Genomic DNA, 14,504 nt, shown 5'->3' with positions numbered 1-14,504 from the left:
ATCAACCTGGTAGCTGTAATTCATTTTAGCTCATACAATCTTGGCTTCCTTCAGATATGTTTTAATAATAGAAGAATGTGAAATATTTTAAAATCTTTTCTTCAATTCATGATCTTATTTGTTTGTCTTAACTGAGGTTTTCTGTAAAGTCTCTGGCATAGAAAAATCTGCTTACTTTGTGGATCCAGAAGAAATCAAAGCACCATATTAAAGTATTCATAAATATAGAGAAAACTTTCATCTAAAAGGCAGATTTCACTTTCATTGTTTAGCTGTGAGATCAGTGCAGGAAATAATTGATGTTGTGCATGTGAAAGTCCTACCTATTGTGCATAGTCTTATCTTTGATTTTCACTCACAAAAGAGCAAGCAAATGTGGAATACATACTTTAAAGAAATAACGGATAAAAGAAGTTGACAAGGAATATGGGATTAAGGAACTTGTCTGCTAGTAAAAGGATGTTTTGAAGATTTTTCCAGTTTTGATTTTATAGTGGAAAAATTCTCAAAATATTAATCATGTAGTATGCCCAGCATAACTTGTGTTTTGCTTTTGGTAGCTTTGGCTAGGACAGGCATGTCTAACACACTAAGGGTCTCTCTGCCAGATCATAAATATAGTGCAATGTCTAAACCAGTGCTGAGTATGACAGAGGGGCTCTTCCAGAAATGACTTCCTCCGTCTCTCTTGCTGTAATCCAGCCATCCAACCCAACCTTCTGCAGGGAACTTTGTGATAACAATACTTCACTGAGTGCTTTCTAAGTCTCAGGCCTATCATACATGACACAGGCCACCACATTTATACCACAAGCTAATTCAGCTCAAGGACTCTTCACTTCGTGGATGTACAGTGGAGACTCACAGGGACTAATGAACTTTTCTGAGGCTGCAGTTCTGTCTTCAGCCTTGTCCTTGCCACTCACACTGGTCTCTCTCTACCTTTCTAAACTTGAGGTCATCACATCCTCTACCGAGGCCGTCTTACAGCAGCTCTTGCAAGATGCAAACTGAAATCTGAACTCCTTAACATAGAGAAAAAACTGGTTTTAGTTTTTGGCCTTCCCTAGCTGCATAGCCTCCTTTCCCTCAACTCACAGATGTGTATTTTATGCCACATGTTCATCTCTTCTGAACTTCTTATAGTCTCTTATTAATGGTTACTGATTTAATTCCTGCTTACCTCCACATGCATTGTTTCATCTGCCTGAAAATTTCCTCTCCCCTTATAGCTTTGGCCAATGACTATTCATAAATACCTTCTTGAGAATTATATAAAATTTTCCAAGTGTTATTGTCATTATTTCAAAAGTGAACATCACCATGAATTTGTTTTATTCCAGTGTACCATCTTTCAAAATGAATGACTGTGCTGATGAGAAAGAACTATTCCAGGGCCGGAGAGATAGCTCAGTAGAATAAGTGCTTGTCTGGCAAGCACAGGGTCCTGAGTTCAATCCCTGATACTATAAAAAAAAAACAACTGTCCCAGTGCCCTGAGTCATATAGGCTGTCTCCTCCTTTCATGATCAAGCAGTTTATGCAATAGTTAGGCTCCCCCACTTTATGTAGGTCTATGAAACATCAAAACAATGTAAAACAAGCCTCACTATCCTTGGAGACTGTAGGCCACTAACTGGGGAGACTTGGATCCTTGTAGGGTGAATGCAAAGAGTCGGATGAGCCCTCTGTGTATGTAGGATGGGACAGCTGGTATACTTTTTACAGGGAAGCCCTCCTGAAGAAGGCTTGGGGCTACATCAGCTACGCACCCATCAGACTGTCTCTTCCATAATCTATAATCATGAAGACATACTAGGACTCCTTTATTTTATTATTTTGTTTGTGATTTTTTCTCTTTATTTTTTGTTAGCATGTGTTATTAGTGTACAATGATTCCGTTTCTTGTGGGCAGTTGGTACATGCACATAAAACAGCTTAATTCTTTATTTTTCACTGCCCACCCCATCCTTCTCTCTGTTCTCTCTCCAACTCTTGGTTCCCTTCCCATTTTCAAAAGCTCTATTTTCATCACTTTGCCTCTCCTTTTCTCCCCTCTATCGCCTCATCTCCCATCCATTTGAAAATGATCTCTCTACTTTCCACTTATCTACCTTCCATTTTGCTCTTTGAGTTTCTTATATAAGAGAAGCCACACAGTACTTAAGGTTTGTCTGACTTACTTCCTTCTGCTATAAGGAAAAAACTTGAAACATTCATAAGCAAATGGCTTCCACTCAAGACTGCATTATTAAGGGCTTCCTTTTAGACACAATAACAGCAGACCTCTTTATTTGTATGTTGGAAGCCAAGAGTCGAGTACTGTACAACCAGCTAGTCAGTCATTCTTTTAAAATCCAGGAGCTTGAACAATTTGGTTTGATTGATTCCCTTTTTAGTTAAATTGAGACCACTGCTGAATAAGCATCCCTTTTGTTTAGGTTCAATATTGTATCTGATAAGGTCAGTCAAATCCCCTCAGGATTGGCTATTGTAACTAAAAGAGTCTCCTCAGCCAGTAAGTGTGTGCTCTCTCTTTATTAAAACAAAGGGTATTGTGACAAAGAAAATAGCAACACACTTAAGCCTATAAATGGAGAGTCCCCAGAGAAGACAGTGCAATTACATCTCGAGAAGCTGTACCGATGCTCTTAGCTCATTGTAACTGATTTAATCCACTTGAGATAACTCTTGAAACACTAATATTCTTATGGCCTTCACATTAATGTTTTCTGGCTTAAATATACAAACCCATTGTATGAAACAAGCTATTGAAGGATAGGGAATTTGCTCATATACTTAAAGGTATTTGGTATAAAATATTAAGAAACTTCTACCTGAGACACAGGGCTGCTACAAAATATTGAAGCATCCCCGGAAAGTGTGTTTGACTTTAATATTGCAGTTAGGAAATGCAAAGGACAAAGGAACCCCACCAAAAGCACGGCAGGATTTGTGTTGAACCTGACTGAACAGTGTTTACACCAGCTATGTCCCTGAAATTTGCCATGGGGTTTTGTTCAGTCGCTTTGTGTTCTTCAGTGTAAAGAGGTATTGAAATATGAAACCATCTGGATTTGAAATCTTAAGGTCAAGCTACGGTGCCTTGAGTCTTTACCCCAAAGTTGTCTTTTCCAGCCCTTGTTCACCCCTCCTCTGACCTCTCCTTAGAGTATTTATGATCTACACAACTGAGTGGCCAGCATGCGCTGCAACAGGACGGTTCAGAGACCACACACAATGCTCATTTGTGCTCTTCTTTTTCTACCTGCTCATGGTGCTTTGCTAAAGTTGTAGGGGAAAAAAAATCACATTGAATCTTAGCCTAATGAAGCTGAAATGAATAAGGACCCCAGCCACGTTCTTCCTGTGCCAGCTCTGATCTCTGCATGTAATATATTATCTGGTGAGAACAAAGACATTTCCCTGTCTTTGCTCCTCTCTTAGCCTTTCTGAAGCCTTTATTCATGCTCTAGTTTCTAAATTTCTTAATACATCTTTCACCAAACTCTCCAGTGCTCACAACTCTGTCATCATTTTTAACCCTAATGAGTCAATCTTCTTTTGAATTGTAAGCTCCTAAAGTGATCACAGTTTAGTACTAGGAGATCTCTACCATCAAAAGACATATACTGTGGCTAGGGAGATAGCTCGGTGGTCTAAGCACCTGCCTGGAAAGGACAAGGACCCAGGTTCGATCTCTGGTATCACATTCCATGCTGGTCCAGAACCAGGCGTGGTGGTGCATGTCTATAATCCCAGTGCTGGGGAGTCTGAGACAAGAAGATCACTATGAGTCTGCACTGCGTAGTGAGACTCTGTACCAGATAAATAAAGAAAGAAATAAATAGATTTAAATTTTTTTAAAAGACATATATTTAGCATTTAAAATGAGCATGGGTAGGAGGCTGGGTTTTGAAGGGTTTCCAAGTTTCTAAAAGGCTTCTGATCTAAGTGCAGAGCAGAATCATCAAGCATAGTAACCTAGGAGATTGTCTCTAGTTGGCTCATTTGTTTCGGACTCCCGACATTGCCGCAGTCTTTCTTACACTGTCTCAGACACTGCTGCTTCTTCCAAAGATTATTCAACTACTTTTCCTGATTTCCTCTTGTAGACTTCCTTTTTATTTTCAGAAAGCATCAAAAAGTGAATTTATTTAACCATACTCAGCTGATAATACAGCAAGTGAGTGAATAATTCATGCTATATTATCTGGTGAGAACAAAGATGTTACTTTAAGTAGAGATACAGCATGCTGAATGACCTGAAAACAAAAAGTTGGTTGGAAGGAGGCAGAGGAACTTTGTCTTGTAAGGATCAAAACCGAGGGGCTCCACAATCATCTGGCATCTGTTCAATGTTGTATCTGTGATTAGAAATGTACATGATAGGAGCTCCAGGGATCTTTTGGATTCTCCATTTAAGGTTCATGTCAAACAGGGCCACAGTGTAACACTTGTGCTGAGTTACTCTCTACACTAAGCAGTCATTTGCGTAGGTCCCTTTATGTGTGCGAGGTAATCATTCCAGCTGTGGATCCTTGGCAATCCTTAGGGCCACTCAACACTTCTGTCCCAATTTCTCACTTTCTGCCATTCCACAGTCAGTGATACAAGGGATACACATTGATTGTACCAATTCCAATTTGGCTGTGATGGAAAAGTTAATAAAGTTGGTATAAACCAGGATATGATAAGGTGAGCCCAGCTGTGTATTTTACTGGAAGAATAAGCAGGAAGGTTGTTGGGAGACTTCTCTTTCCTTTATTTTATTTGTATTTTAGGGAAGGGTCTACAGGGTGCTCAGGATCTCACTACTAGACCAGACTCGTAGTGATCCGCCTGTTTACAGCCTCCCAAGAGCTGGGATTACAGGCGTGTGCCACCACACCTAGTCTCAGTTACTGGCTCAGCATGCCCTGGGGGCGGGGGCAGAGCCAGCACGGCAGCCTGGGGATCGAACCCTCAGCCCCTGCACCTGCTTGCAGGCACTTTAATCCGCTGAGCTATTTGGCTGGCTCTGTCTTTCCTTTAGAGCACTAGGATCCTTCTTTTCTTTCCTTTTAGGTTTTAATCTATCCTTTTCTTTGAGTCTCTCATCTCTGACACTAAGCATTTGCTTCACAGTTGCACATTTTCCTGCTTTCTTCTGTTTCCCCATGTTCACACAGCTGTCCTGGTTCTTCTGGAATCCTAGTAGACTTTCTTAAGGAGAAGCAATATACCATCAGAATTGACATGCATACCTTGATTTAGGCAGAATTAAGTTGGTATGATGATAAGAGTGCCTTTCTATTTCAAAGATCAAGACCTGAGATCTATTGATTACTTTGAGTAGAGATTAGAATCAGCCCTCTCTTAATTTAAGGGACTAAAAAGAGGGTCAAGGAGCATCTGAAGGGCCTATAGAAAGGATGAGGGGATTTTTACAAATTGTTTCATTAGGCCTGTGGGTGAGGCCGTGGATGCTCTGAAAAGTAGAGACTTGGGGGAGGAAGGCATCCTTGGCTTGTGCAGGAGCACACATATACTTGGGTTTTATCTTGCTACTTTTGCAACTCTGTTGCCCACTTTTATTATGACTTTTAATTTTCTAGAAAAGCTGCAATCATTTTTTTTTTAGTTTTTATTTTATATTGGTACATGTTTGTGGGACATAATGATTGCACTCATCATATGGAGTTGATCTATGGACATAGCACACCTTTATTCTTTTTTTTTTCTTTTGTGATTAGATCGTTATGAGACAAGAAGTGGATTATCATGTTTAAGCAATGAAGCAACCAAAATTAAATTAATATTACAATTATTACACTTGAATGAGTATTAAATGGAAAAATAGTATTCAAAATTTAGAATGTAGAAACATCTCAGAGAAACTATGTGACAGCTGTAGAAGTTATGTCTGTTCACTTTTAAGCTCCTGTGATATTTCTTCCACTTCAACCATTCCATATCTCTAAACTCTTCATGAGCTATTTTTCCATTCTAAGTCTGGGTGCTCTTCATGGTTAATCCTCAGCTTAGATGTAATGCTAAGTAAATGACAGGTAAGCATGAAACCATTGGGTTGTCCTTAGTCCAGAAGAAAGAGAAATGAGACCACAAAGGGTACCACCAATAAGAGACAATGAGTCACATCTAGTAGTATGTCATAGCTTGTGTCTAGGTGTCTCCTCAAAACCGCATGTCACAGTTGGGGCTTTAACAGAGGTGGCTGGGTCTAGAGTGTGTGACACCATGATCTATTCATGGTGTAATGCTAGCCTCAAGGGAACTAGGTTTAAGGGTTTGAGTGCTATGTGCCCTGAATAGCCTGGATAAAATACAAGGGGTAAGAAGAGCTCTAGTCAACCCTTGATGCTTTGGTACCTTCTGCCCACCATGAAGTGTTTCTGCTCTACAATGCCTGTCTGCTGTGTCACTCTGCCTTGGAGCCATCCAATTATGGACTGAAACCTTTACAAACTGTGAGCTAAATAAAACTTTCCTCCCCTAATTTTGGGTACCTGGTATTTTGTCTCAGTAATGAGAAAAGTAACTATGACAGGCGTTGTGGTTTGTATTTAGTTGTCCCCCCAAAGCCTCATGTAAATCACGGGGCAGTCACACTTGAGGAGCAGCGTGTGGCTTGAGGGGCGGGGCCAGAGAGGTGCAAACTGGTAAACTGACAGCATGCTCCTCCTCCCCAGGCCTGGTGGCTTCTCTTGGAGGTATGGAGCAGGTCATCCTGGACGCCTTGGCACCCCAGCCTATCTTCCAGATCCTGTAGCGTGGGACAGCAGTATCTCAAGGTCTTGCTATGTAAATCAGCCTGTTTTAAACTGTGAAACCTTCAGTAATTGTGAGCTAAATAAACCTTTCATTCCCTAAGCTTAAGTGTTAGGTATTTGTCCCAGCAATGAGAGAAGAGTGACTAAGACAACAGCAGGGTATGTATTAAAGTTACCCAGGCAACTTTTCTAAATACACTGATAAGAGTCAAACTCTGCAGAAATGTGGTCTAGATACGTATCTTTTGACAAAGAGTTTTGAGATATGCTGAAGCATATCTCTGGTTAAAAACTCTTCATGTAGAATTTAAGACTTACTTGATTCTCTTTCTACCAGGGAGAAATCTCAGTGGCACAGTGCCTTCCTGGCAAGTGGAAGCTCCTGAGTCCATTCAAAAAAAAATAGAAAAAAAAGTCTATTTTCTATCCTTGGCTATAAATAGCTTGCATTACAGTTTACCTCTAGTAAATAAAAAATACTTTCAGATAGATAATCAGTCTGGATTGTAAAGCAACTGAAAATAAAAATGATCGAAGTAGTTGAAAAACCTGAACATGAAAAAATTTAGAATGGCAAGTAGTTGTTTTGTTGCAAAACTGGACTGTGTACATTATGTTGGAGAATCCCAAGGTTTGCTAACAGTGTAAACATGCTAGGTGTTAAGTAAATATCAACGTCAAGTTAGTTACAGTCTGAATGTGGTATACTTTAAGGGTCTGTGTTTTACATAAACATTCTAACTTTTAGTGCCAGGTATTGATTTCAAACTTTTGGCAGAAATATAAAACCTGTATTTGAAGTCATGAAACAACTAGCTCATCCCAGAAACTATCTCTATAGCCATTGTTTACTAGAATTTATCTACATATTAATATAATAAACAACTAGAAAATAATGTAATATCTTCACACACTTGCACAATGGAAGATATATGGAGCCACTGAGATTTCACAAATAAAAAAGTCAAGAGGAAGATTTCCAACTCAATGCTGCTAGCTGTCTGGGCACAGAATGAGCTGGCACTATGTGAAGGCTTATAGTTGCTTGACCCTGAGGGCCTTGGAGTTGAGGCTACATGGAGACCTGCAGGACGTGTGACAGTGGGAATGCTGCAGTCACTTGGAAATTGTGTGGACTGTGAGTCAGAAGGGGATAGAATCAGAGGATGGGGGAACTGGAGATGTGGCTGCTACTTAGAATGACACCTCCTAAACCTTGAGATGCCTGTGGGTCTTTTCCATGAGTGCTCTTCCCTGACACTGAACCTGTCTACTGCTGACCACCAGTGAACCTTACAATGCCAGGAAACTAAGCTTCCTAGATTCTCAAAACTCTGGAACCAACTTCAGTACCTCCCCCCGGTCAAGGCCACATTTATTGCCTCTGTGTTCATCTCATAAACAAGCCTCCAGTTCAACTGGATGACAGAGGTCAACTGCTACTTTGCCTTTCTTCGACAGCAGGACAGCACAAGGTTGCCTTCCCACAAGTGTGCTAACTCACTGGAATGAAAGGCTTTTGTCAACACCGGGAAAGATGGTTTATTGTTCTGTCTCACCTACAGGTCTGGGCTGTCAGTGCAGGAGATTAACCCTGATTAATTCAGCAAAGAATTCCTGCTCGCAAAGCCTTCTTACTTGTCACACAAATTCCTGATTTCTGTGAGGTTCAAACACTTATTTTGGAGTTTGTACAAATATTTTCTGGTAAGGTCACTCTGACTTTACAATGAGATATACTTCTGCTGATCACAGTATATCAAATATCTGTGTACTTCACCGGGTATTTTTTCATTCACTTTCATGGAAGTAGTTCCCTATAAGAAATAAAAGGTTCTGCTATGGTTGGGATATGGTTTGAGTGTGACCTGAAAGGGTTCATGTGTTAGAGGTTTGATCTTCAATATGGTAATGTTGAGGTGCTAGAATCTCTAAGAAGTGGAGCCTAGCAGGACATCCTTAGGCTGTCCAGTATGTGTCCTCAGAAGGGATTACAGTAGATTTCATGGAGGCCTAGTTAGAGCTTGTAGAAGTTGTTGTAAAAGAACAAGGCTGGCTCCTCTCCACACTCTCACTTCCTGGCTTGGTGCAGGATCACTTCCTCTTGCGTGTGCTCCTGACACGATGCCATCTGCCAGAATGTAGCACAGCTGAAAAGGCCCTCGTCAGAGGTCAGAGGAATGGAAGAGCCTGTCTTGGTCGTCCAACCTCCCAAACTCTGATTTACATAAACTTTTCTTGACAGAGTCCCCAGCTTCAGGACTTTTTGTTATAGCAATAGAACATCGACTATTAGACAACAAAATTGGGACTGATTGGAGTCCATTTTTAACACTCCAAACATCACCTTAATATACACCTTTGCTAATGCTTGTCACATTTAGTTTTCTACAGTATCTCAACTCACAGCTAATAAAAGAACAAATAAAATATTACACATTGAATCCAGCACAGAGAATTCCAATCTCAGCTTACCTTAGTTCCTACCGCCTGGCTTTAATTAACTTCTCAGTTTTTTCGTCTTCAATCAAGGATAATGGCAGCTCCTCAGGAGTGTTAGTGTGAGGATTAAATGAGATAAAATATGTAAAGCTCTTAGCATGGTGGCTGGTACTTGAGAAATAGCAGTTCCTTTCTTTGTTCCTATTTTATTGAAGGGCAGACTTCATGCTTGATCATTTTTTCAGGTCCAGAAGTCTGGGTAAATCATAATAGAAATACTTTTTAGATGACTCAGACAAGGTTAGCCATATCTGATTTATAAGGATTATAAAGCCCTTCAAATAGAACTTATTTCAGTCTGACTTGGACACACTGTTGATTGATAATAATCTTAGGACTGCTAATATAACTCAAACAGAAAAATTAAAGTCATTTATGTTGTCCTCAGTTTACAGAGTTTTTCTGCAGATACTTTTTGTTTTTGAGACAGGGTCTCTTTGCAGACCAGGCTGGCTTTGAACTCTCAGTGATCCTCCTGCCTCAGCTACCTGAGGGCTTAGAAAATAGGCATGGAATATCCTGCCAGGTTTCTGTGTGTGTGTTTTTGATAATGTGTTCAGATATTCTGTTTAAAAGCAGGCACCCAGTTTTTTAAATTTCAATTTCTTTACATTTTATTCCTACAGGCAAATCCAAACTATAGAAGAGATACAGTATACAGTTCCCTCATTTCAAAGAAGCTTAATTCTTCCCAACCTTTCCTTTTTTTTTTTTTTGCTACAATTTTTTTTATGACATACCTTTACAATTTCCTGGAAAAATCTCTCCCAGGTCATAAGCACTACCAAGACTGAAGAGTCAGGTGATCCTACAAAACGTACTGCCTGAACCCCGAAGCACTTCAGTCCTGGGTGCTACTTCCTGCTCCTCGGGAGCAGGTTTCTGATTTCTTGGAACTGTTTAGGCATTCTCTTCTCAATCTCTGCACACATATTACAATTAAAAATACATATATTTCACAGGCCATACATAGTTAGCTATCTTTGTCAAAGATGATGTCTCTTGTTCCCACTGAGTCTGCCAGTATAAATACATAAAATTTGACCATATTAATATTCAGTGTTTAAGGGCCGGCCAAATAGCTCAGCGGATTAAAGCAGGTATAGAGGCGGGGGTTGTATCCTCAGGCCTGCTGGACTAGGTGTGGTGGCAAGTGCCTGTAATCTCAGCTCTTGGGAGTCTATAAACAGGCATATCAGTAGGAGTCTGATCTAGTAGTGAGACCCTGAACACCCTGTAGAGCCTTCCATAAAATAAAATTTATATATACGTAAATACATATATGTACATATATTCAGTGCTTATATCGTTATAAACTGTAGATGGATGGATGAGCCATGCAAGTCCCTACGATTGTTGTTCCTTTCTTGTAGATTTAAAAAAAAAATTTATTACAGAGTCTAGAGGGTCTCACTACACAGATCACACTTATAGTGATCCTCCTGTTTTCAGCCTCCCAAGCGCTGGGATTACAGGCGTTTGCCACCATGCCCGGTCTCACTTGCTTCTCAGTGTGCCCCAGGGGGTGGGGCCAGCACAGCATGCCAGGATGGAACCCCAATCCCTGCACCTTCCTAAGCAGGCACTTTAATCTGCTGAGCTATCTGGCCAGCCCATCTCGCAGATGTTTTATTTTCCTTGCATAACTGCATGATTTATTTTTTTCTCCAAACTGCTTCTACCCTCTTTGTTTTAGACACTCTTTTTTACAGTTAAGGCCAGCCTCCAAAACACTACAGTGCTTCTGGGTACAAAATATTTCAAACATTTAAATGTGTTCACTTATGCAAATTATTTTTTCAAAATCTTTCTTTATTTCTGTTTCCTACAATCCCATAAGATTAGAAGAAAATATCTTGGCTTCTTTTTTGGAAATATAGTGATACCTCGGTTCAGGAACTAAATTCTTTCCACGGCCCTGATCACAAACCAAAATAGATACGAACTGAATCAAATTCAGAGGTGAGGTTGGATGTGGACCTTCTGAGGCAAGCTGACTTGTTTTCCACCCAAGTCAGTTTGTCATCAGAATAATGGAAAGGATGAAGTGCATGAAGGCAGACACTTGTAAATGAACCAACTCACAGTAAGACGGAAGAGTAGACAGTGTGTATTAATGAAAGGGCACAGAAATAATGCACTTTCAGTTGTAGGGTTTTGCATTATTTTCATATTAATGACATTAAAGGAACCATACATGTGTTGGAATTTTTTCTTTGGGTTCTTTTGAAAACACACCTTCACTTTATCACAAAATAGTTTATTTACTACAAAATGAACTATCTCTTGTCTCCATGGAATCGTCAGCATTTGCAACTATTTGATTTCTTAATGGTGGCCATGTAGGGGGTAAGATGGATTCTAGGCTGGCTTTAATCTGAATTTCTCTAATGGCCAGGAACATTGAAGACTTCTTCATGTACTTATTGGTCATTTGCGCTTCTGCTTCTGTGAAGTGTCGACCCATTTCACTTACCCATTTATTATTCATTTGATCTTTCCTTTTGAGGGAGGTCTAATTTTTTTAGGTCTTTATATGTTCTAGTAAGTAGGGAGATAGATCTTTCTCAAGAGAGGAGGGGAACAAGTGGTGGAGGGAGAAGAAGGCAAAGGGGATAATGAAAGGAATTCAAGTGAGTTATGGCCATGTATCAGGTCACTATGGGGAAGGGGGACATTATGTATTACTTATATCTACAGAGTAAAAACAGAAAAACAGAAATGAACTATTTGTTCAAAGTATAGTTTGACACATTTCATCATCCACTTCCTCTTAAATTGTTACATTTTTCTGGCATTTGCTCATATTTCTTACCACAGAACTATTTTGAAATGGGGATGATATAAGATAATTTGTTTTTTCTGACATAGAAATATAGTGAATGATATCCATAATTTAAAAATATTTGCGCTTTGAATGCTTCAATTCAAAACAACTTTCTTGGTTGATAAAACATTCATTTTGTTTTTAAGGTATGTCTTTGTTACATAATCATATTGTGAAAATGGCTAAACTTTCACAGGACATAGAAATAAATACATTCCCAAGAGAAGACTTCCTAACCAAAGTAACTTGATCTAGGGGATAAGATGGGGTGAATAAAGTCCCAGAGATCCGCTGGAGCAGCCTGGTGACTATCATAAATAATATCATATTGTATCCTTGGAAATTGCTAGTAGAGTAGACCTGAAATACTCTCAGCTTAAAATTATAACGACTATTTCAAAATTTGTTAGTGCTAGTTGGAGAGATTTTGGTAATCATTTCATAATGTGCATATATATATATATATATATATATGAAAAATGAAACAAAGATAATTAAAATAGAATAAAAATGACAAGAACTATATGAATAGTAGAATTAACATACACATTTTAAAATAATTATTTTATGATATCATATGTAAAGTTCAAACTTCAAAACCTATACAGCCTAGGTAATTTTTATTTAAAGGAAATAAAAAAATTCTCAAGGCATAAACTATAAAAGAAAAGATAAATTGAAAGAAGAAAGATCAACAAAGCAGCAATTTTAATAAAGAATTCTTACATATCAACAAAGAAAATCTCTATAATATTCAATATCTTATTTAAGGATGATAAACATCAATCATAATGTAGAAATTCAAATTACTGTTTCGCTTATATATTTATATATTGTCCTAACCTGTCAGATTTTCATAATATGCCATGTTGTCCTTGGTAAATCGTGAGATCTCTTTGTAAAGATATTTGACAGCATTCATCATAATTTAAAGGATATCTATCATTTTATATAAAACATTTAACATGTATAATGCTATGTATGAATAAGGACTGACATAAAGCTGGTCATTATGCTATTATTTGAAGCAGCAAGTTGGTTTACACAGTCAACTTGTCTATCAAGAATGTACTGGTAAGGCTGGGGAATTAGCTCAGTGACACAAGTGCCTGCCTGGCAAGCACAAGGTCCTGAGTTCGATCCCTAGTACCAAAAAAAAAAAAAACAAAAAAAACAAAAAAAACAAAAAGAATGGACTGGTAAGCTGAGTGTGCTGGCACATGCCTATAATCACAGCACTCAGGAGGCTGAGGCAAGAAGGTCACTGTGAGTTCAAGGTCAGTCTGGGCTACATAGTGAGCTCAAGGTCAGCCTCAATTACAGAGTGTGGCCTTGTACCTCTCTCCCACAAAAAGAAAGAATGGAGTCATAAATTTTTTTTTGTTAGATTGATAAATTCTTATGTAACTGTTAGAAAAAATTAAATAAACTTATATATACTAATATCTTGGGAATTTTCCTTTATATAAGTAAAATTTATGATATTGTATATTAATATTAAGGTTTATGTAGAAAGAGTTTGCATAAACTATTGTGGATATATTCAGCTATTTATTGACTGAATTCAACAAATGCTTATTGAATGCCAACACCTGATTTAAGCATGTAGATTACATGGGCAAAACATACGATATTTAGTCCACATAGAACATGCTTCCATTGTAGAAACAAAACACGGGACAAAAACATCTAACCAGTGACGTTGTGTATGTGAGAAGGGGATAGACTTTAAGGTAAGTAAAAGACTATGGTAACGAATTTGATAGTCTAAGGGATTGAAATTTTAAATAAGCAAACAGGGTAAAAGCTGGTAAAAATGTTGTTTTTGAGAAAGGTCATTGGAAAACTGGAACATGTGAATGTGACATTTTCATAATATGTGTCCCCGTAACTTTTGCCTCATGTCTGAGACAAAATACCTGACACCCAAAGTTAAAGAGGGAAAGGCTTATTTAGCTCACAGTGTGTGGAGGTTTCAGTGCATGCAGTCAGCTGGCAACAAGGCAGGGCTTCTTGGCACAGGGGCAGTAGCTCATGAACAGAAGACAGAAGAAACAAGAGCAAGCGAGGGGCAGAGCAAGCCTCTTTTCCTCCCTCATACTGTAAGCAGGCGACCTGCCCTAGGGCGCGTGTAGCACTCATACCATCTCCGAGCCCTCCTCTTGCTCAGGCTTACAAAGCAAAGACCCTGCCCCTGCTGAGTCATTCTCATTAAACTGTGTTTCATTGGAGGTCAGGTTGTTTTTGGACAATTAATTATATATTTTAGGGGCTTGCAGGTTAGCTCAGTTGTTTAAGCGCCTGCTTGGGCAAACCCAGATAGGTGCAGGGGACCGCGGTTTGATCCCCAGCTCCACATGCCTTACCAGACCTGCCTTTAAGGCAGCCTGAGCAAGCCAAAA

The sequence above is a fragment of the Octodon degus genome, unplaced genomic scaffold (assembly GCF_000260255.1).
Source record: "Octodon degus isolate 3935 unplaced genomic scaffold, OctDeg1.0 scaffold00034, whole genome shotgun sequence".
In the NCBI taxonomy this organism is placed as follows: domain Eukaryota; kingdom Metazoa; phylum Chordata; class Mammalia; order Rodentia; family Octodontidae; genus Octodon; species Octodon degus.
This window is presented reverse-complemented; position numbering follows the sequence as displayed.